Source organism: Mesocricetus auratus, unplaced genomic scaffold (genome assembly GCF_017639785.1).
Source record: "Mesocricetus auratus isolate SY011 unplaced genomic scaffold, BCM_Maur_2.0 Super-Scaffold_100008, whole genome shotgun sequence".
Lineage (NCBI taxonomy): Eukaryota > Metazoa > Chordata > Mammalia > Rodentia > Cricetidae > Mesocricetus > Mesocricetus auratus.
The window spans coordinates 24,591,476-24,614,370 of record NW_024429192.1 but is presented as its reverse complement, the minus strand read 5'-3'; the positions used below and the strand labels follow the sequence as shown (position 1 = coordinate 24,614,370).

The window sequence follows — 22,895 nt, the reverse complement described above, 5'->3', positions numbered from 1 at the left end:
CACTTCTTCTCTCACACAAATATATGCTTCATGTTATAGACCAATGAAAGTCAATAGAACTAGAGAATACTGGTATAAATGCAATTAGTACACATATATTCCAACTGTATGACACTTCAGAATCAAAGGACATTTGTGCCTAACTGAACAGATTCACTGATTTCATAGATGTTAAAGCATGTGCTAGGTCTCCAACCTTTAAAGATAAACAGATACCATACTATTTCCCTATGGCAAAGATTTACCCAGGAGACTACTGGTCCTAAAAGGTATCTGAGTACATTTTTATCAGCTCATGTTTTGGAAAATATTGCTTTATCACCTAACAGTAATCCCTCCAACCATTACATTTATTTTTCTTATTATTAAACTTTGGTGGCAAGAGTAAGTTCACATCTTCTATTCAAAACCTTTTCAAAGCTGGGCAGTGGTGGTGCACGCCTTTAATCCCAGCACTGGAGAGGCAGAGGCAGGCAGATCTCTGTGAGTTTGAGGCTGGGCTGGACCGACAGCCTCCAAAACAATACAGAGAAACCCTGTCTCGTAAAAACAACAATAACAAAAACAAAAAACAAACAAAAAAAACCTTTTCAAGTATTTGAGCATCAAAGCATCAAGCTTATATAATTTTGTTCAGTTTTTCTTTTTGTTGGTTCATGCTGAACTTACTGAATTTATAATAACTGTTTTCCAGTTTTGCTTTGCAAGCCCTTCACCACCCTGTCCTACCTCTGGGTTGTCTGACTTATCCATTTCATTCTTTGGTGTTATCAAGAAATATATGTGGTATCCTCACTGTACTTTGGTCTAACAGGAGAATTATTCTCCTGAATTGGTTTGGCACAGTTACATTTCTCTCAATCTATACAGCTTTGTCTTTGAAAAATTGAAGGGTGTTTGATGCTGATGATATGTTTGTTATATATGATAATGTCTTTAAATAATGAGTAAAAAGATCATAGTTGGATTCCCAATAGAAAATAATGGCTTGGCACAAAATAACTACCAAATAATAACTAAAAGTTTCTTTAAACTGATTTTTTTTTCTCTCACAAATAAGCAAAAACCCAAACATAATAGTAGGCTTGTGCTGGTATTTGTGCCCATTGGGAACTCAGAAGAGCCTTCTGCTCTGTTGTGTTCATATTGTCTGTCTTCATCTTTAACATCATCACCTCACTGTCACCGTATAGCTACAGCACAATGCGATGTCCACAGTAGAGGCAGTAATGAGAATGAAGGGCTAAGAGAGCTGCCAAGGCAACCCATTCATTTCTACCATGAAAATAACAACTAGCCAAGCCATATTCTACTAGGAATTGTGAATGGACAGTCCTATACACAAAACAGCTAGCAAAGATTTTATATATATATATATATATATATATATATATATTGTTTACTTGTTGGGGAGTATTCTAATCGCATATGGAATATTAAAATTGTGCCAACTACTGTGGCAAACACAGGCATTCACTTTTTAAAAACCTTAAAATATTTTTTCTTGATATAATGGAATAAGGGAAGAACATCTGCTATCACTTGGCTCTTCCCAAATTGGATTTTAGAGTTTATTCTATTTTATAGGTATTTCTGCCCAGACATCCTTAGAACTATTGCCAATAAAATGTATGAAGGACTACTTAGTGAAACTATGACTATATTCCATCCTTGAAAGAGCTTACAATTGTACAGGGGGGTAAGAACAAGAAGAAGAAGAAGCAAATATTAAAAATAAAAAGAATCTTTTCTTCACAGGTCATATTTAGACTCAGACATAATTGTATTGTCATATGCATACACAATATATTTTCTGAGTTGTCTTCTCCATTGTTTGCAATAGGTAGCATTCCTTTCTCTCTTATGAATACACTGTCTTCATTCTGTTGAGTGCTTTAATAATATTACTCTAGAAAGTTAATAATATTCCAGAGTTCCCCAGCATTTTTCATTTTTCAGGGCATCAGAAAACCTTCTGTGAAAAACCAGCCCCCTCCCCCATGTTGTTAGGACTCCTGCCAGGTTTTCTGCTATGTTTTCTCACATCTGCTCCTTCCACACATTCGGGATACCAGGAGCACAGATGTTCTTGGCGCCCAGCCATCTTCAGCATTGTTTCCTCTGAAGGAAAATGTTTCGCTGCACATTTATCAAAGCATGCACTTCCTGTTGGTCCTCATCGTCAGAGCTAGCTAGCTGAGCTGTATTTTAACCATTGCCCTTCTGCTGCTTGCTTCCTGTCTTCTCTTCAGGAATAAACAGCTATCTTTAAATTTCACCTCAAAAAAAATCCTGCCCAAGGAATGGAAACCAATTCTGTAATGAAAAGATTCAATAACATATCAATGAGTAAGAAGTATAAAACAATAGGAAGAAAAGCATAGAATAAGCCATTCAGATAGTCACTTCAAAATGTGGAGTGATCATTAGTTTCTAAAAATAATAGAAAATAACTGATATTATTCACACATAAATCACTTGAAGCCACCTGGAGATAGTAAATGAATTCATTTTGAAATTACTAAATTGGAGAGAAACAAAGAAACCTATGCATTCACATAACATTTATGGTCAGAATCACGTGACATTTGAATGTTCATTTGAAGCCAAGAAAAGAGCAAAAAGTCACAGTTTTCCTCTTAAAAACAGAAGGGAGTTTTACAAACAATGAAGAGAATCTACTGTACTTAGAGGTCTATGCTTGGTAGCAGTCTTAAGGTGGATTTCTTTTTCTTCCCAGTTTTCATATGATATCAAATGAAAGATTGATTGGAAACACAATAAAAAAGGTAAAAGAATTCATCACATGGGTTTTCTCCAAAGGAAAACCCAAGGGAAAGAATGAAAATGTCCTTACTCTTGAGTGAGCAATCCCTGCTGATCAATAAGCTTCTTCGAGAAGACTAAGCCTTCCCACCACAGGATGCTGCGCTGCAGGGGCACGTACAAGGGGCTGTACACAAAGGGCGGGGCGCCTATGAAAGGAAAAGGGAGGGATACATGGGGAGTCAAACCATGAGCAGGGAAATCTGCTCCTCTAATCCTTTCCAAAAACACTTTTCAATTGAAAGCAAAGGAAAACCACAATATTTGGATCTTCCTTTCTCTTGAAATTAATATTATTTATTATGGCCAATGTAAGAACTTCAGTCAAACCCTTAAATTATTTCAATGAAACTATTCCACTTGATTTGGTGCCAATGCTCAAATGGTTTTAGGAAGTGATAATAGCTATTGGGGAGATTTTAAATGCAGAGTTACAAAATCTCTGCTGGTATTGCACCTTCTATTAAGCAGAGGTATAGACACCTGCTGTCCCCACTATAACTGGTACTCACCATGAGCCATCCAACCAGTAGTATCTGGTCTGACTCCTGTGAGAAGGAAACAAAGCTCAAATATCTTCTATATCACATTAGCTGGTATATTTGTGTGAATGGGGAGAAATATATTTCAGAAATCATGGACAGATGAATAGATGATGGACAGGTGGATAAATAACATAGATAATATTTTAGTTATTTTTTGATACTTGACAGTCCCGGGGAAAGTATGCATCAAATCTGTAAACCTCCAAATCTGCTCCGAGAATCTCATACACACACACACACACACACACACATACACACACACACACACACACGCATGCACGCATGCATGAAAACACACACAATAATAGTTTGTTGATTTTTGTGTTAACAAGGTATCAGTGAGGTCTAGAAAAAAGGGCAGTAACTGGTCAGTACAGAGATCTTAAGGTACTTCTACAATATTTATAATAAAGTACTTCCTTAGTATCTATATTACTTATATTTATAGATATATATGCATAGTTAATAAATCTAATATAAATATGGTGAAACATTATTCAATAAATGTTTTATGTTTGAGAGATAATAAATAGGATGTGGGGGGCTAGCTGGTAGATAAACCTGCAGTCAACCCTGTCACTCTGCGTTTGATCCCTAGTACACACGTGGTAGCAGGAGGAATCTGACTCTTGCATATTGTTCTCTGACCTCCATGTGCCAAGTATGTTACAAACATATTCACCTAAAAACAAAACATAGTAAAAGTTTTAAATACTAACTAGCTCAGCTTATCTTATCTATGCCACAGATACAGCCAACAACTATGTTTTTAAAAATGAGATAATACGTGTGCACACTATGAGTGGTGGTTTCAATAGGAATGGACCCCATAGACTCATGTGTTTGCCTGTTTGGCCCATAGAGAGTGGCTTTATTAGGAAGTGCAGCCTTGTTTGAGGAAGCATGTTGGAGGAACTGTGAGGGACAGCTTAGAGGTTTTATAAGCTAGGTTTAGTGTGGCAGTCTCCTGCTGCTGCCCGTGGATTGTGGATCAAGATGTATAATTTTCAACTCCTTCTCCAGCACCAAATCTGCTTTCATGTTGCCATGCTTCTGGCTATGATGATAATGAACTAAGCCCCTGAAACTATAAGCCAGTCCCAATTAAATGTTTTTCTTTACAGGAGTTGCTGTGTTCATGGTTTCTTAGAGATTTTATGAGTCTCAGAAGAGACTTTGAACTTTAGACTTTTAAACATCTTTGACACTATTATGATGACTTAAAACAAACTTTTCATTGATTCTTTGTGGATTTCCCATCATGCAACCTGGTCCCATTCATCTCCCCATCCCTTTGTATATGCTGTCTGCCCTTGCAACCACCCACCACCACCCCCATAAAAAAATGAAATAAAATTTGAAAGAAAAAAATAGCTCTCATCATAGAAGCTGTAGTGTGACACAGTGTACCCTTTTTGTCCATACATCTTACTTGCACTGAATCATTGGTCTGGTTTGAGGCCTCTGGCTTCTGCTGGGTCCTCACTGGAACTCCTCTTGGATATCCTGTTGCTGCCCTGTGTTATGGAGATTCTGCTGCTTTGGATCTGCAAGACCAGCCCTTTCATGTGCTCCAGCAGGTCATAGATGGGGTGGGTGTTGGGGTGAGCCAACTCATAGCCCTGGTTTGAGGTCTGGGTGGTAGCTGTGTTGATCAGCCTCCAACTATCCCCATCCTCATGACCCTTGCACTGGCTCACCCACCCCTACACCACCAGTATCAGCTATACCTTGCTGCCTAGGTGAGGTTGAGGGTCCACTCTCCACAGTACTGCAGCTGGTAAGGAGCAGGTTCAACACTCATGCCTCCCACTGGTGGTGAGGAGTGATTCGGGGATGACCTCTTTCCCTGACCCTCACTACCAAATGGCAGATGAGGTGGATATTACCATCTGTCCCACTCTCACACCCCCAGGGTCCCTGAAAACAGGGTCAGCCCTACTGTGCTGCCCAGGTAAGGTACAGGGCCTGTGTTCCTGAGCATCATAGCCACTGAGGGTCAGGGCCAATTCTGTGCAGCCTGATCCTCTTGACCTTTGGCAGTACCAAGAGCCATGGACATTAACACAGATTGGGACTGTTGTAGGGTTGAACCAAATGCATTTCTGCTATATGGTATGGTTGTAAGCTTATGGGGGCCAGGGAATGGAATGTGGTCATTTGAATAGAAATGGCCCTATAGACTCATGTATTTGAATGTTTGGCGCATAGGCCCTAATAGGCCCATAGGCACTATTAGGAGATATGGTCTTGCTGGAGTAGGTGTGGCCTTGTTGAAGGTAGTGTGTCACTGTGGAAGCCTGTGGCTCTGACATCTTATATGCTCAAGCTAGGCCTTGTGTGGCAGTTTCCTTCTGTTGCCTGTGAATCAAGGTGTAAAACGCTCAGATCCTTCTTCTGCATCATGTCTACCCGCATGCTGCCATTTTCTCTCCATAACACCAATGGACTCAACCTCCAAAGACGTAAGTCAGCCCTAATTAAGTGCTTTCCTTTATAAGAGTTGTTATGGCCATGATATCTCTTTACAGCAATAAAACCTTAACTAAGAAACTGAAATGGTTTTAAAAAATCAAATACCCCACTAGGTGTAGTGGTTGTATGGCTCTCTGTGTGTACAGAAATACATCAAGTTCTTTATTAGGGTACATTTGATTTTCTGCACAGGCTTTCTTACACCTCCAATTCTGTCAGTAAAATAATAATCTTCATTCCTAATCTGTCATTTTCATCATCCAATATAGTAAAATCATCAGTCCATTGGAAAACATATCAGGAGAGATAGGCTCCCAACACTCTAGCCTTAAGACTAAGTCAGGGATAGGCATAGAACATTTCCATGGTCAGCTTGAGTGCTTGTACAGAAGACTGTGCATGGGTAGTTAGAGAAAGGAATCCATTCTGTTTAGACTAGGGATGCTTGGGTCCTTATTTCCATTACGGGAGCCAACCCACCCTTAGATTGAGTACAAAGGCAACACCAAAAGAGATGCAGAAACAAAACAAGGAGAGAGAATGAAAGAGGGAACATTGAAGAGCAGAAGACAAGGAGGAGTGTCGTGTGATAAAACTTTCCTGGGGAGACGCAGCACACAAATCTTCTCACCCTTAATAGAAAACAGACAAAAGTGAGGATACCACACGAAGTCCAATTTGGTGAAACAGTGAGTTTTTGGTTACATACAGGGGAATATGCGTAAGAGGTTACTTAAAGGGACAGAAAAACCTCAAAGACAGTTAGATGCATCACCACAGGTCACTCCAGCATAGGTAACACTTCACAATGCTGGGCTCTTGGAGCACACTGGACATCCTGCAGGCAGCTCAATGGGCTGGAGAGTGTCCTTTCCAGGTGCTTCAGTTTGTCTGAGCCTCTTCTGGGCAGGCAGTCTAGTCTCAGAGATTTCTTAGTAGCTTGGTTTGCCCGAGAGTCTTCTTCATAGCTTAACTCCACTACTCTAAGAAGAACTCTCAGCTTTCATTGTGTACTCTAGCAGTGAGTGACCTAGTGAGTCTAGTCACCTTTAGGAATTTCCTGAAGCTATTTTGAGTTTTTTGACCTTCCTGCTTGAGGAGCTTCCCTGTAGTATTATAGTATTTATGATTTACTATAGCTTACCTGAGGATTCAGAAAGCGAAGTCAGCCACAAGCCATAGAAGCCAGGCATACACATTGAATCCTAGCATCCAGAAGCTAGGAGGTGGTGGTACACACCTTTAATCCTAGGACTCAGATTTAAGAGATAGATGAATCTCTGTGAGTCCAAGGTCACCCATATCTACACAAGAGTGAATCAGCCTAATAGAGAATTATAGCTCACACCTTTAATCCCAGCATTAGAAGAGTATAAAAGACAGGAGCAAATAGTCAGGAGGAGGCATTCGGTTTCCAGCCACACCAAGGAGAGGCAGTAGTTTGAGGCTTGGTGAAGACCTTCTAAGTTAATCAGTCCTTTCAGCCTGAGCTAGAGGTGAGAGCTGGTGGCCAGCTGTTTTGCCTCCCTGATCTTCAACTTGAACCCCAATATCTGTCTCTGGGTCATTTGTTTTTCATGTTGCACTTCCCTGCAAAATTGCATGTTTTGAGGAAATTTTTAGACAAGGAGTTAACCCACCTCTTTAGGTCCCGAATCCAGCCAAGCTTAGAAGTGTCCTGGATTAAGCCAGTTTGTGTCAACCTCATTATAGCAAAGACAATTTGACTAGTCCAGAAAAATTACACTAACTATAAACAAATCTATCTGAATGAATATACTAGAAAACATAAAAGGTTTTATGATCTAAAGATAAGAATTCTCCATAGATGATTTCTTATACTTGTTTTTCTCATTGTCTTTTATAGAAGACTTCTGGTTGGATTCTTATCTCATTTCACTAAGCTAAAATCTGGATTCAACAATATATTCAAATAAAGGGTAAGGCACAAAATTTGCAGGGGATAGCTCCCAAGGTTCTTTAAGAGTGTCAAAATGCCCAGACTAGTAAAGTTATGTGTCTTCCCCTTGGAGGTAAAATATAAAAAGAAAAATTAGAGAAAACAGACAGTTGCCAACCATGCATACATATCACAGCTAATGCCCCTAATTTCCACCTTCTTTCTTCCTTAATCACTTCTTGATAAGTCAGGGAAGAGAAATGACTGGATGTAGTGAACCAGAAACATAAGCAAAGGAAGAGAGGGGGTTAGGTTTCAGGATAATTAGGTTCGCAGAGTCCTAAGGCATTTCCATGATTATGTCAAAATTAAAGTAAAAGTCACATGAAATCCCCTTCAGATCTGTGTCATAATCCCTTTTGGGTGCCTGACAAACCTTGAGAAGCCAGAGTGACAGTTACTGATTTACCTTTCTGTGCTGAAAATGGAAGTTGAAAGTTAAGTGGCAACATAAAACTAAGTACCTCAGAGACCTAACTCCAAGTCTGGACTAGACAGAGATGACAGAAAATCATTAGGAGCAGAAGGCATGGAAAGGTCAGAAATAAATTGTTATCAAGCCCTGTTTGACTATTTTATCAGTCAGATTTCCCTCCTTTTTGCTCTCAAAAAAATGCAGTAACATTTCCTTATCTCTGGAGATGAATAATGATGTTATCAGGGTTGTAGGAACACACAGTCAGATTGTAGGAATGCTTTGTGTAAAAGAAAATGCCGTTTGTGATAAAATATGGTTCTTAAATATTAGTTTTTTAAATACAAAGTTGTCTTGTGCTGTCTGCTGTACTGTTGCTTTGTGTATAGACATGATGAAGTCTATCCCCTGTAGAAGAAAAAGCCAGCAATGGCTTTGTGTATTTAGGTCTCAATGTTTTCTTTTTGGTAGGGTAGATATTTTATCTCTAAGACAGAATCCTGGGTTAAGCAGATCATGTATCATTTCTCCTTCCCTACCTTACCATGACACCCCTCCTCCCTTCATCTCCTCACTTTGTTCCCTCTTTTCTCATCCACAACCCTCACCTTTCAACCTTTCAGACAAGGATGGTCCTTTGCCTTCCTTGTTGCATTAGATCAGGGAAACCTTGTGAAAATCTCTCAGAAACAAAATTGATCTTCAACTAAATGAGCATGTTAGTGATTCAAAATTTAGATAATCTGTTTTAAATTGTGAAAGTAGAAAATGATGGGTTAAGGGATTGCATACAGGCGAGAAAAAAGCCTTCCTCATTTTAGCAATTGCTGTGTAATGCCCTAAAATGATTCACTAATCACTCTACAGCTGGTTTGTCAAAAAATATAGGTTACTAAAGCATGCCTCAATTGCCACATTTCATGGGATTCACACCTGAAGAGAATGGGAGGCTATAGATTGAGCCTCTGGAGAATTCTAGACTAAACCCAGGCAACCTGTGGCTTAGCTCATTTTTCATTGATTGTATTACTTTTAAAATTAAGTTACTTTGTATTTCCTCATCTTCAGAAGACAGTATGTTTGCCAAGAGAAAAACTTGTATTAAACAGTCAAAGGTCATTTCCAGGACTTTAAGTTCATGTTTATAGAGGTTAGCACAATGTTATATCTCTACACCTGCTGGATAAATGTTTGTAAACTCTATTTACATACAGAGTTCTTGATCTTTTTGATTCATAAACTTGATGATTTGTCATTCACACCATTGCGTGAGATATCCCTCTTTCTATTTTTTTTACAGAATCCATACATTACTCATCTGATATAAAAGAACAAAAAATAATAAATCTTAAGGAAAAAGCAGTTCCATCTGCAAGTTAATCATTGCCATGAGACTTAACACTTAAGGTATGATACTACATAGAAAAAATAAACCAAAAAGGAGAAGGAAAGAAAAACAGGAAACAAAGAAATAAAAACAGTGAGTGATGCATGAAAGTAACATTCAAAGTAAACTGGAGTTGGCTTCATAGATCACAAGCACAATATGCTGTTCCAAAGATGAGTTTCTGGGTTTTGTTGTTGTTGTTGCTGTTTTCTCAGTGAGTTAGTGATTCAAGCTTACCCACAGAAAACTGATCCAAACTAAATCTTGGTGGGAATAGCTATAATCATAATACATATAAGAAATTCTCAAAGAATAAATTCATTTTTAAAAAGAAGAAAGGAAAGAAAAATGCTGACCATGTATTATATATCTACCTTGATATTGTTTTTCTTTAAATTTAGTAAGAAACTATAAGGACCTTTCAGTCTGCCTAACTATTTGAATTGGGATCCATTTTCAAATGATTCATTCATAGCTGTAGTAAAATTCAGACTTGTTTGTTATTTTGTAGGCATAAAGAGTAATAGTTATCAAGTTGTTTTTGTACATATAAGAGCCATACCCAAACACAGAGTGGAAAACTAAACCAAATTACCCAGAAGACTTAATATTGTCATTGAAAATTTCAGGTTTATAGTTCAAGGACCAACACAGAGAAGGGTTGTCATTTTTAGGAGAGATATTTTAGAAATGATGTTAACACGATAGCCAGGCTGGCAGACAAGAATGTGACAGAGGCTCTAAGAAGAAAGAGCCAGGTCCAACTCAGAACCAAGTGGCTCAGTGATGTCCCTTCTTATAGGACTCAGAGGAAGGGAGAAGTTTATATCATGTGATTGACAGGTAGTCCATAGTACACACTGACTGCCAGGTTGTCTCTGGTCCATGGATGATGGGGTTGAATGGGAGGAAGTCTATAGCCTGGGGCCTGTTTGTGCCCATAAGGCTGGGGAAGAGTCAGAATCAAGTTCATGCAAGAGCCTTATAAAATGATGTGACACTGACTCAATAATCATGTTATGTTGCAGATGTTTTTAGTCAATAGTTGAAATTCTCTGTAGGTAGAAAACCTGTCAACAGCTCATGTGAAGACATGAGTACTACCAACTTACACCCTGATTTTAATGGTTTTAGAAATTAACATGTGTGTTCACCATACATTCTTCTTTCCAAAGCTAAGAGTGATTAATTAATGAGCATATTCTTATAGGTCAGTTAGCCTACAGCTTATGCCCAAGTGTTAATAGAGTCCTGTAAATCTTCAGCTAATTCATTCTTCCTGTCATCTGAAGCAATATTGGAAGTCATTTTTGGAAAGAACAATTGCTTATATTTATTTGTTTAATCATGTGTTTCTGTTTTAACTGAGGACATGCTGTACTGCCTCCATGCCCTCATGCCACCCCCTTCACTAGATGAAAAGAAATAGACATTCATTCTTTTATCAGTAAAAACAGAAACTCTTTCTCTCAGTATTAGGAACCACCCCATCCGAGGAAATGGATAATTGTGTCCAGTCTGAGTTTAATTAGGACAAAAATATCATTATGCCCAGTGACCTTTAGTGCCATCAAAGAAGGAGAAAGCAGAGGGTGGAAACTCAGAAGTGAAGGGGGCAAATCCCCATCCCCTATGAAGAATTTTCAGGGACTGGAGGTGAAGAGGACACAGCTGCATTTCTTAACTTTTGAATGAATAGCAATTATGCCAAGAGCCTTCATTTTAGATTGTCAGCATGAGTCTATGTCATACCCATCCTGACACTCCCAAACTGGAGATTTTAAAGGCCTCCTGCCTTTGCCATTGAGACACCTGTCACCAACTACACTGAATCAGCATCTCTAGATGCTAGGAAATACATATTCAACATGATTTTGTGTAAGACACAACAGTAGGGAGGCTGAAATTCTTCAAAATCCTTAAAGGAAAATTTAAGCCTGAAAATAAAAGTGAAGTTGTAAAGACACTTTCTGTCCTATAAATGAAACTGACTCCATTTTCACCTGTCTACAATTGAAATCACCAGGGTCAAGTTAACAGTATTAATATCTGCAAATATTTTTAAAGTAGATTGCTTTTTACAAATGACAGTAAAGAAATCTCAGGAGAGAAAGACAGACATCTTCATGGCACTATAGCCATTAAGGTGTATTGTTGCCATTAGAAATATTTCTCTAGACTTCGTTTTTATTTTAGGATAGAATAATAATTATTCCTAAGTGTGAAAGGATCTATCCATCACACACCTATTCTTTAGGAAGCATAGTGAATAAGTGGGAATAGGCTTCCCAGAACCTACACTAAGCCCCATTTTCTGATCCATTTATTCTTCATTCTCGCCCTCTTCATCCTTGTCCTCCCGCTTAGGACCACATCTACCAGTCGATCGCAGAGCAGTGCTCATTTCCTGCTTACTCAACTATATCAAGATATTCAATTTATAATTTCTGAATTCAAAAGAGAGGCATCCCCCAGAACTCCAAGTGACATTTATAAGAACTTGGAATTTTCGAGTTCACTAGTTTAAATATCTTTCTCCCGAAAGGCTAATGATTTTTTATACCTTATTAGTTATTTGATAACACACACAAATGCACTCAACATAAAAAATACTGATTTTAACTACCCTATAGAGTAACATTCAAAATGTGTCATGCAGTATTTGAAGCTCTATATCAAATCTCCTGACAATAGATTTTATTAATTATTTAAAAATAGACATATAAGAGTACATATAGTTTCCACCATTGTGGCATATCATATATTGATAAATAATGAGACTCCAAAATATAAAAAATAAGATTTTAATTAAAAGACAATATAATACAACCATACAAAGGGTATATATTTCCAAATATATTCTAATAATTTGTAACATCAAATTATGTAATGAAACTCCACAATTAGTTTAGAACTTCAGACCAGATAAGTGCTACCAGAATGCAAAGGAAATAGAACACATCAATTTACACAACCAAGAAGGAAAATTGAAATAAGAGAATACTCAACAGCAAGTCTTAGCCAATTTGCCTTAAAATTAAAGCTAATAAATGTTACCATAAAAAATTCAGTTTTCATCTGCTTTCATCTTGCTCTATCAACAAGCTACATGTTAAAAGATTGGATTACTGGTTGGTATTTGTTTTACTTTTTCAACAGAATCTATAATTGAAGACAATGTTTTGGTGGAAGCATCATTTCAGCCCCTGGCATCAATATACCCAAAGAGTCTGGAATGTTCTGGTGGTAAATGACCTCACTCTTCTCTCTCTTTCCAAACCCTGCTGCATCTCAGAAGGCCTAGTAAATGATGATCCCCTCCCCCAAGAGATGCTAAAGACACTCCCACAGGTATTTAAGCTATCACCCAGAAAACATACCTATGGTTTTCCTTTCTGGTCTCTCTTTCCCATCTCCTCTGGTGAGGCTGGGAGATGCGGGGGGGAGAGGAGTGGAGGGAACTGAAAAGCCATCTGAGACCATTGCTTCCATTAAACGTGGGCTTTTTCTAATCTGGTTTGATGTGGTCCAATTTGGATAATTGGGTCTGTGGAGAGGCTTACTGGGGTGCCTAAAATTTTCAACAATAATATAACTAATGTCCAGTACCACCTGTGAAGTCATGGACTTCACATATTCTGATATTTGCTATTTAGTTCTGGGGGAGGGGGTTGGATCAGGCATTTGATGCTAAAATTTCTCAACAAGGGGTCAAACTCTCCAATTGCCGTGCTACCTCATCCTCATCTGCCACATCAGAGTGGGTGAGGAGTAGCCTGGAAGAGAACAGAGCACCCACTGCTCAGGACCACTACAAGTGCCTTAAAAAGGCTGCCTCAAACTTCATTTAATGACCAACACAAAGCTACATTGAAAAAAATGTAATGATGTAAGAGGTAATAATTAAAACCTCAGCTCTGCATTAACATTAATGAATTTTGAGCCAAGACATTATAATGCTATGTGTTAATACAAAAATCAACATAAACCTTCCCAAAGAGTCCTCTGAGGAAAACCTTCTAAGCTCATCTTCTAGGTGACACAATTGAAGACCCGGATATTTACAGCACTGGCATGATTAAAACACAATAATTGAAAAACCACATACTTATTAGAAATCAGTGTCTTTACTCAACTTTTCATTTCCTTACTTATAGTGTTAAAATTACATTCTGTACCATGCTTGCACATTGAATACATAATTCTTACTTTTAATATATGGCAACAAAACACGGTGTCCCCCCTTCCTGTGAGATGTTAATGTCCTAATCCCCCAAACCTGTGACTATACAACCATAGTAGAGGGAAAGCTGGCTTTTTCAATGATGATTAAGGTAAGGTATGACAATGACCCTGTTATAAGTAGTATACTATATAGAATGTATATCACCATGAAAAGACTCAAAATCTCTGTTCTAGGTTTACTGTCGAGGTCTATGATTAGCCTGCAGGTGTCAAAGATCTCTACTCCACTGTTTCTGATGATGAAGAAATGTGGCCCTAAGTCAAGGAAATTCAGAGAGCAGTATCAACAAACTGGAAAGGCCTAGGAAACTGGTTCTTCCCCAGAGTTTCCGGAAGCTTGCTTTGCTCTGCTCTTTTGACCATATGTAAGGTACTACAGAAGCATATGATAATAAAGTAGAGTTAAGTCACTGTATTTTGGGCAGGTTTTACAGCATTGGCAAATATTTACAGGATCTGTTTTCCTGTGGTCTTGGCTGTTATGAAACTAACAGCTTATAACACTGAGAACATAGGAGCTGAGTATCTAGTTTGGCTGTGTAGCATTTCTTTTTTATTATTATTTTTATTTAGGTTAGAAACAATCTTGTTTCACATGTCAATCCCAGCTCCCTCTCCTCCCCCGCCCTCCCCAGCAGGTCCCCCAGTCCCCCACCCAATCTCCACTCTGATCCCCAGGGAAGGTGAGGCCCTCCATGGTGGATCTCCAGTAACTGTCATTTCATCTAGGGCAAGGCCTGGACACTCCCCCAAGTGTCTCAGCTGAGAGAGCCTCCTATATTGTGGCATGGACTGTGTGGCATTTCTTTGACACTCCACTTTTATGCCATCCCCAGGATGTCCTATAAATTCCTATTAACAGAAAGTTTATGCTCAGTGTATCTACTTAGATATAATTAGTGGGTGGGGGGATAAATCAGTTGTACCAGTTTTAAAATAAAACTTTCTGCTTTATTCCTTCTAAAAGGTCATTACAATTCTATTTTAAAATCCAAAAGATCACAAAACATTTAAAATGTCTCTCAGAAAAAGTTTCAAAGTTCCCCAAAGCTAGGAAGGTCAATAAGGAATTATAATTTAATATTTGTTAAATTCCCACAGACTGAAAAATATCTCACTGGACAAAGAAAGGAGACAAACACACTAAGGAAATTACAAGCAGTCCTTTTAAAGAAAATAACCCTCACCCGTAGGTCCTGAGAAGCAATAATTCTGATTGATCAGATGTAATGACTCTGCAACCTGATTACAACTGTGAGGCATGATGAAAAGACACATAATCTCTGCGCCTGGTTAAATGTCATGGTCTGTGATTAGACTACAGGAGTCAAAGATCTGAACTATTGTCTGATCATTCTGAAAAGAAGTGTAGTGGGATATATACTTCAGTGGTAGTCTTGCAAATTCTGTGAAGTTTTCCCCTCCTGTACCTACAGCTAATTTCTGGACTGTTCCAGATACCGATAATAAAAGTTTTATGCTTCATATCATAGGAAAGACAATAATTAGGAAATTATTGTAATTACCAATAATTAGCAATTAGCTTTCTATGGTAGCCACCAAATGAAAGTGACAAAAGTGTGCGTGTATCATCATGCATATGTGGGCATGATGACGTATAGTACATGCACATGCTTCTTTTATTCCTTCATAAGACTTGGAAGAATGTTGCATTATTAAAGAGCCTCACAGAGGACTAATTATGCAATGACACCATAAGGTAGAATATGATTAAGATCAAGTTGCAGGTACAAACAAAGTGCTATTTCTTTTGTTTCCCACTACTGGAAAAAGAGTTAGCTTGTAAAATTGCCATTTGCTGATTATAAAACCATTTTTTGAGTTATATAACTTGCCTAAACTCAAAAACCTTTAAAGTTTAAACAAAAACAAGTTCTCAAAATTTAATGAACTTTTGGCTTGACTTTAAAGGAATTCCCACTTCGATGTGGTGACATATTAGAGGAGAATCTGAATCACAGGAATTAATTTGAGACTCATGCCACTCCTTATCCAGCAGAGAAATCAGTCATTTCAAGCTACTGTGGGCCTTTGTGCTGATGCCAACTACAAGGGCTCCTTTGTGCAGTGCTCAGACATACCCACAGACCACATCTTTACTACCAAAAGAAATAGCCTTTCTTTAATTTAACATTAAGTCAGATTATCTTTATAATGAAAGTTAATGTATGTACATATGCACACATATAACCAGGTTATTAATATACAGCATAGGTAATTTATAAGGTTGCAATTTACTTGAGAATTCTGATAAATGAGTAAAGTTTAACTGTTCTTTTATACACACACACACACACACAATAACTCACATTTGTTACAGTGTGATAATGTCCATGTTAACTTTTTCACTACAGCAGATATGTAACTGTCCATACACACCCTGTAATATTGTGAAGTATAAATGTGTAAATGAATTTCACTTCTGGAGAATAACTGTATTTCTGAGCTTTCTTAAATCACCTAACAATAAAATGTCATTATTGCAGGAGGAATAGAATCATAAAACTAATGAATCCACTTAAAACTTCCTCCATGGAATTGGAGCCTAGAGAATTTGTGAACATACACACATATGTATCACACCCAGGGTAAAAGCAGAATTGACAATGTGAACCCTGGAAGGACACAGACAATAGGACTTCAGTTTGTCAGAGAGGTCATCATTTTCAAGAGTAAGTACGGGGCAAATCTCAAGACGGAAAAATGTGCAGAAATAGGAAAGATTATGAACAGCAAAGCTAAAGGAAAGAAAATGGTGAGTAACCACACATTTGTTATGGGAATACTGGAGTGCTTTTGAATGAAATGGAGAATGCCTTGAATTCTGATGAAGTTAGTTTGGGGTACTAGGATACCAGGAAATTTAACAGCCACCAAACCCACTTTAAGACAATGAAGCTCTTTTTTCATGAATTTAAGGACTGAAATTCAGAAACCACAAATGGTGAGTTTCACCGAGTTTATTATAGATTCATAGGTGGGAACTGAATGAGAAGAAGAGAGCAGAGCCCCTCTTCACTGAATAGCATGGAGTACTGGGACTTTTTAAAAGTTTTATGGAGCTAAACAGGCTGTGACATGGAGAGGAGATCAGATGATCATTACAGTAGGAATGTCATGGAGGTATCCAGCAGCCTCGTCTTAGTTTTCACTATGTCTTCCTATAGCCGCTAAACAGAGAGGCTTAATTAGGAGAACTGATGGAAAGAAACCAGGAACCAGAACTCTTCCCTGTCTTTCTTGGCACCTAGCAAGGACATTCTCAATCCTGCTACCCTGAGGTCCCTGCCTTACCTAATGAATTTCTGTATTCTGTTCTCAACACTTCCATTGTTCTTAAACTATGTGGAAAGTCCTTGGATAGGACAATCATAAGGAAACACACATTCACAAGAATTTAGTTTTTCTAATGACCACATATACTTACATTGTGGAGTATCAGCCTTTTGGCTGTAACAGAATGCCATAAAAATGATTTCTATTCATTCATTTCCTGGACCCTGTACAGAAATGCTGTTGATCCTCTAAGGAGACAATGCTTGCCAGGCACAAACACAGTCCCCAAAAGAACCTGCACAGAGAACCATAGACCCAGCAAAATATTCTGGGAAGGACATAGCAAGAGACAGTTAAACTTAAATGTCTATATAGCAAATAGAATAGGAGATGAGTACTACTGAAAGTACAAGCTAAAATGAGGATCATGAACTCTGGTTTCCATGACCAGACCCACAGTGAATTCTCAGTTTGAAATACTAACTGGAAGACTTCTTTTTTATTTTGTGGGTTCTTCATTTCTTGTCATACCCAATAACACCATTTAGTAGATCTTCTCATAGTTAAAATTAGACTTTGAAACTGACATTAACTCGTCTAAAGGAGAATCCAATAAGGAAAACAAAGTGTTTCCTTCTAGGACTTGACTCCTAAAATACACTACTAAAGCCATAATAGAGAATTGCTTTGAAAGACCCCAAATTTGATGGCATGAGTCAGTTTTCTTACTAAAATTGTTTCTGGTCCTAAATGTCTCTAAAATTAAAATTGATACCACAAAGGAAAGACATGAGTTGGTTTTCCCACCCACAAGAATATGAAGTAAACACAGACTGGGAAGGAGTACTGATGTGGGGAGAGCAGAACCATAATTCCCTTTTACAGATCTTGAAGCATCTTGCCTTAGCCAAAGCCAGTCAAGTGTGGCGGTAGATTATGGTGTGCTTTTAATAATCCCATTCTTTTATTGTATTGATAGGTTTTGCCCTTGAACTGTGGCTTGTTATTCCTTGTTTCTTTGATAATATCTGTGTTTTGCTTTTGTATTCTGATCAGTTTTCAGGAATCTCAAAACAGGGTATCTCAAAGAGGGAAAAGCTGCAGTGTTTTTTTTTAATAATGTCAGTAGTAACATAGAGATGTGTATTTCTAATTGTTGCTTTCATACATTTTAATGCAACAATGAAAGCACTGCAGCTCTAAAGGCTTATGAGTTATGGAGCTTGCCCAGTACTTTCTTGTTGTTCCCAGGTACAAAATTCACTTCTCAGGCTTTTGAGAAAACTGAGACATCCTTATAATTCACTGCAATTCTTCTGATGTAGTGAAAAATGGAGCCAACTTATAACACACTTCAAAATGATTCCATCAACAAAGAGGTCTGCTGGTTCTGCTGCTTAGACATTCTGAAACTAAACTTTACTTAAGATATGACTTAATTTCACAATAGGATAATAGTATGATCTTGTCAGGAACCCAAGACTCTTTGTTGTTGACTTTGTTTTTGCTGATGTTTTTGTCTCTCTTCAGTCATGAATATTTTTCTCCCTGAATTTCTGCTTCATCCTAAGGCTGACTTAACTTCACTCTTGTCACTCCCAAGGAAGCGCATCCCTTGAAGACAAAGTCAGAAGCATAATCCAATATTTAGAGATGAAGCTAGTTGTCTTCAAAATGCAGGCTTCATGGGCATGTGAGGAGTTAAGCAAAGGAGACTTTCAGAAAGAACCACAAAGACCATAATACTGTGTTTCTGTTTTGAAAGTCTTGTATCTACACATCATTGCTTTCCACTTCATATGGAATACAAGTGAAAATATGTCATAATGTGATATAAGGACTAAGTAAGAACATAACGATTTTAGTATCCGAGAGAATTTTCATAGTATAAATAATAGAATATATGGTGAGTATAATAAAGCATAAGTCAGATTATATTATTTCATAAATGATCTTCAGTTCAAACCTGGATCTAGGTGATTTGGGATTTTATTTATAGGCTTTACATACTTTATTCCACAAAATTAATAAGAAATATGATTTATAAATGGTGAAGAAAGAGTTAACAACACAAGTCATCCTCAAGAGCTTGAACATATCCATAGTTTTATCGCAGGAAAAACTTGCAATATTTTACTTTGTAAAGATGTATTTACATTTGTAAGTAATTCTATGCATGTATGCATGTACACTGAGTGCCTACCGGGTACATGCAAAGGTCTGGAGTGAACATCAGATGTCTGGAAATGCAGTTATGGATAGTTATAAGTCACATTGTAGAAGCTGGGAACTGAACATGTGCACTCTGTAAGAGCAACATGTTTTCTTAACCATCAAGTTGTCACTCCAGTATCTGATATTTCACTGGTGAGAATGAATTTGCTTCTGTTACTATCACCAGAAATTTCAAGATATAATCCATCAAAAGGGAGTGTACTGTGCCTGGATTGAGATGATAATGTCCAAGGTGAAGGTAATGTGGACATGTTCCTTGAGAATGGGTGTTATAGTCAGGTAGTGATGGTGCACACCTTTAATTCCATCATTTGGGAGGCAGAGTTAGGAGGATCTCTGTGAGTTTGAGGCCAGTCTGGTCTACCAAGTGAGTTCCAAAATTGTAGTGCACAGAGAAACCCTGTCTTGAACAACCAAAAAGAGAGAGAGAAAGAATGGATGTAATTAGAATGAAGTAGTGGGACAGTCATGGGAAATGGGAGAAGCAAGATTAACTCTAACATCGTTTTGTTCACATGCTGATGACTCAATTATTTGGTGTGAGCTATACACAACAGGCAGAAACTGAACAACTTGTCATGTACACAATGTTTAAGAAGCTTAGTAGAGAAATTATAAAGATCATTGTCTGTATGAGTCTGGAAAATCTGAAACTAGAAACTTGTAATTGAAAATTACTTACATTAGAATTGACACTTGACACCACAGAAGAGGGTCTTCTGATGAGAAAACATACAAAGTGGGGTACTCAAGAATGAGTCTGATTCCTTGCATGACTTGAATATTTGTATAAGAAGTGCCTAAGGAGGTTCAAAAGGGCCACTAGTGATGTAAGGAGGCAATCAGAAGTCTATGAGTTAGAGCACGAATGGAGAAATGCACTAAGAAAGGAAGATAAGCACTACTCACTTCTTCTGATGGCAAGATGCAGACTTGAAGACATTTACTCTTAACTACTCCAAGAGCAATGTGGAAAAGTGGGAAGAAATATAAGAGGATTGGGAGGAAATTGAAAAGGTGAGGTCGACCAGACATATAAATAATTATTTTGGCAAGTTTCAAGATTAAAAAAATAAAACAAACGAGAAATTGTAAGGTAACTGGCATTAAAAGTGAAAGATAATATATTACAATATATTTGTGTTCTCAGGACAATCATCCAAATACTAACAGAGAAAACAATACTAAAGGCAATAAAGGACGTAGTCACTGGATGCAAATTACTGAGAATTAGATCCTTGTCCTGGAGAACATACCCTTGACCACATGGCTATTTTAAAATAATTGACTTACATTATTCCTGAAACATTTGATTTGTGCAGTCAAATTTCTGAACCAAATTTGATGCCGGGTGAATTTTATTTCCTCTGACTCTATAGCTGATAATTAAGGAGTGAACTTTTAAGATCACCAATTTTTGGAATATAAGGTACAGAAAATTAATCAACCCACATTAATACCTGATGCACAATTTTATGTACTCAAATTAAAAAAAACTTAATGCTTACCTTTTCCTATAATACTTAATTGTGAAAATGGACAATGAAATACGTATTCTTCCTATCAAATAGTCAAGTGGAAAGAGATTCCTTCTGGAATTGGGAGCTGGCAGCTCAATTCCTGGATGACTTTCAGATGCATGCCAACTCGGCATCATCTGTGACCTGTGTTAGTATATGGGAAAGAGAATTGTCTAAAAAAGAGGGTGAAATAATGAAACAACCTGGCAGAGTGTGTGTCCATGGTCTGATTTTGTACCAATGCAACAGTTTTCTCTGTGTTAATTTTCTATGGATATTCCAGATATGATTGACTACTTTGGTGCCCCCAACCTTTAAGGCATGACTATTGAGTGAAAGGAAGTAGTGACAACAGAGCAGTGACCTTGCTGCTATGGAAAATAAGAAGAATGGGCTAATGGGCTGTGAGAAGCAGTGGTAGGAGAAAACCAGTGAATTCCCTAACGCTATGATTGTGAGATGGAAAGGATTGCATTGTACCGGTGTTCTTCGAAACGATACTCCATAAGAGCATCCACAGCTGCCATTTATTTTATGCATGCACATTTCCAGTAGTCACAGGAATCTTGGCGGTTACTGCCTGAATCAACAATTCTTCCTCATATCACTACTGGTGGAAAAGTGGGAATCCATAAGAAAAAGAGAGGAAGCAACCTGCTGTCTCTCTATTCTGTTCTGTGAGGAGAGAAGGTGATGAAATTGAGATTTTAAGAATGGATAAAACCATACTCTATTTTTTCATAGCTGACAGTGGCAGAAAAGCTATGGCATTTCCCGGGATGTCATCATGATTGGGAAGAGGAAATAAAGAAGACATGGCCAAAAGAAATGGTTGGAGAAAACTGAGATAACAAGAGTAAGTACACCAACATTTAAGATTGTCCAATTATTTATAATACAAATATATTATTCACAGCTATAGCTACTTTTTCATCCCCTATCATAACTGCAAACTTCATTTTGAGGGGGGGCTTAAGGGTATGTGTAGTTTATTTTCCGAGTTCATCAATTTTGTGTGTGTAGGAATTGTGAGAGTTAAACGTGATTGGTAATGAACTCTGAACTCTAAATACATAATATTCCTTAGAAGAATATAATATATTCAACTGCCAGAAACAAAAATGTCTAACCTAGAAGAGTCTCATGCATTAGGAATCTACATTTTCATCTTGCCCTGCAGGGGACTAAATATATGCATAGGCTACAACTTTTATCTGTTTTACTTCTCAAACACGGAAGGGCAAGTCAAGTAGGTAAATGGCCTGTATAGATCTCCCCAAGAAAAACTGAAATGATCAAGTTTAGGCAGCTAATCTAGCACTGGATCAAAACCCCTCAGGGAAATATTTATGTTTTACCAGTTTACTCAGAGAAACAGCTCTGGGGATCTGCAGATATCCGCTGTGATTTTGACTGAAGGAAGCACCGAAGCTAGAGCTGAGCCTCCTGATTTAATCATAAAGCAATTCAGCCTTCAGCAAGGCTATCTCCCAAGAAATCAATAGCTACACTCTCAGTTCTATTAAAGGATTTTTAAGCTTCTCCTCCTAACCAAGATATTAATTTGTATATGTGCTATTGTCTGTGGTTCTGGTTCATACCTTGAAGTGTTGAGAGATAAATTCAATGATTCTGGTGGAAACACTTTCCCCCCAAAGGATATCCTCTGTCATCATCATCATCATTATTTTAATTATGTATTGATTCACATACCATTTTTCAAACATTGAAGTGCTTCAACAAATTGCCCACAACATTCAATGATAACATTTTGCCTCGACCTTCCAAACACAGTCCTCCATTCCCTTGCATGTGACACAAAATCGCCTTCAAGAATAGCCATTCTTGTCAGATTTTTTTTAAAAAAGCGGCAACAAACAGAAAAAGAAGCAAAACCTCAAATACGTGGGTAGAGAATTAGTAAGTAAAATTCCCTTTAATAAACATCTATATCCTTAGGAACTATAGAAATGCAAGTTCAAACAACTTT

General features: G+C 37.7%; 1 non-coding gene across 1 annotated transcript; it reads left to right on the top strand.

Annotated features, from left to right (window-relative positions):
- Positions 1 to 9,443: 9,443 nt before the first annotated feature.
- On the top strand, positions 9,444 to 9,545 carry LOC121142084. Its single transcript, XR_005879097.1, has one exon. It is a non-coding gene; the product is annotated as a small nucleolar RNA U13 (small nucleolar RNA).
- Positions 9,546 to 22,895: the final 13,350 nt, after the last annotated feature.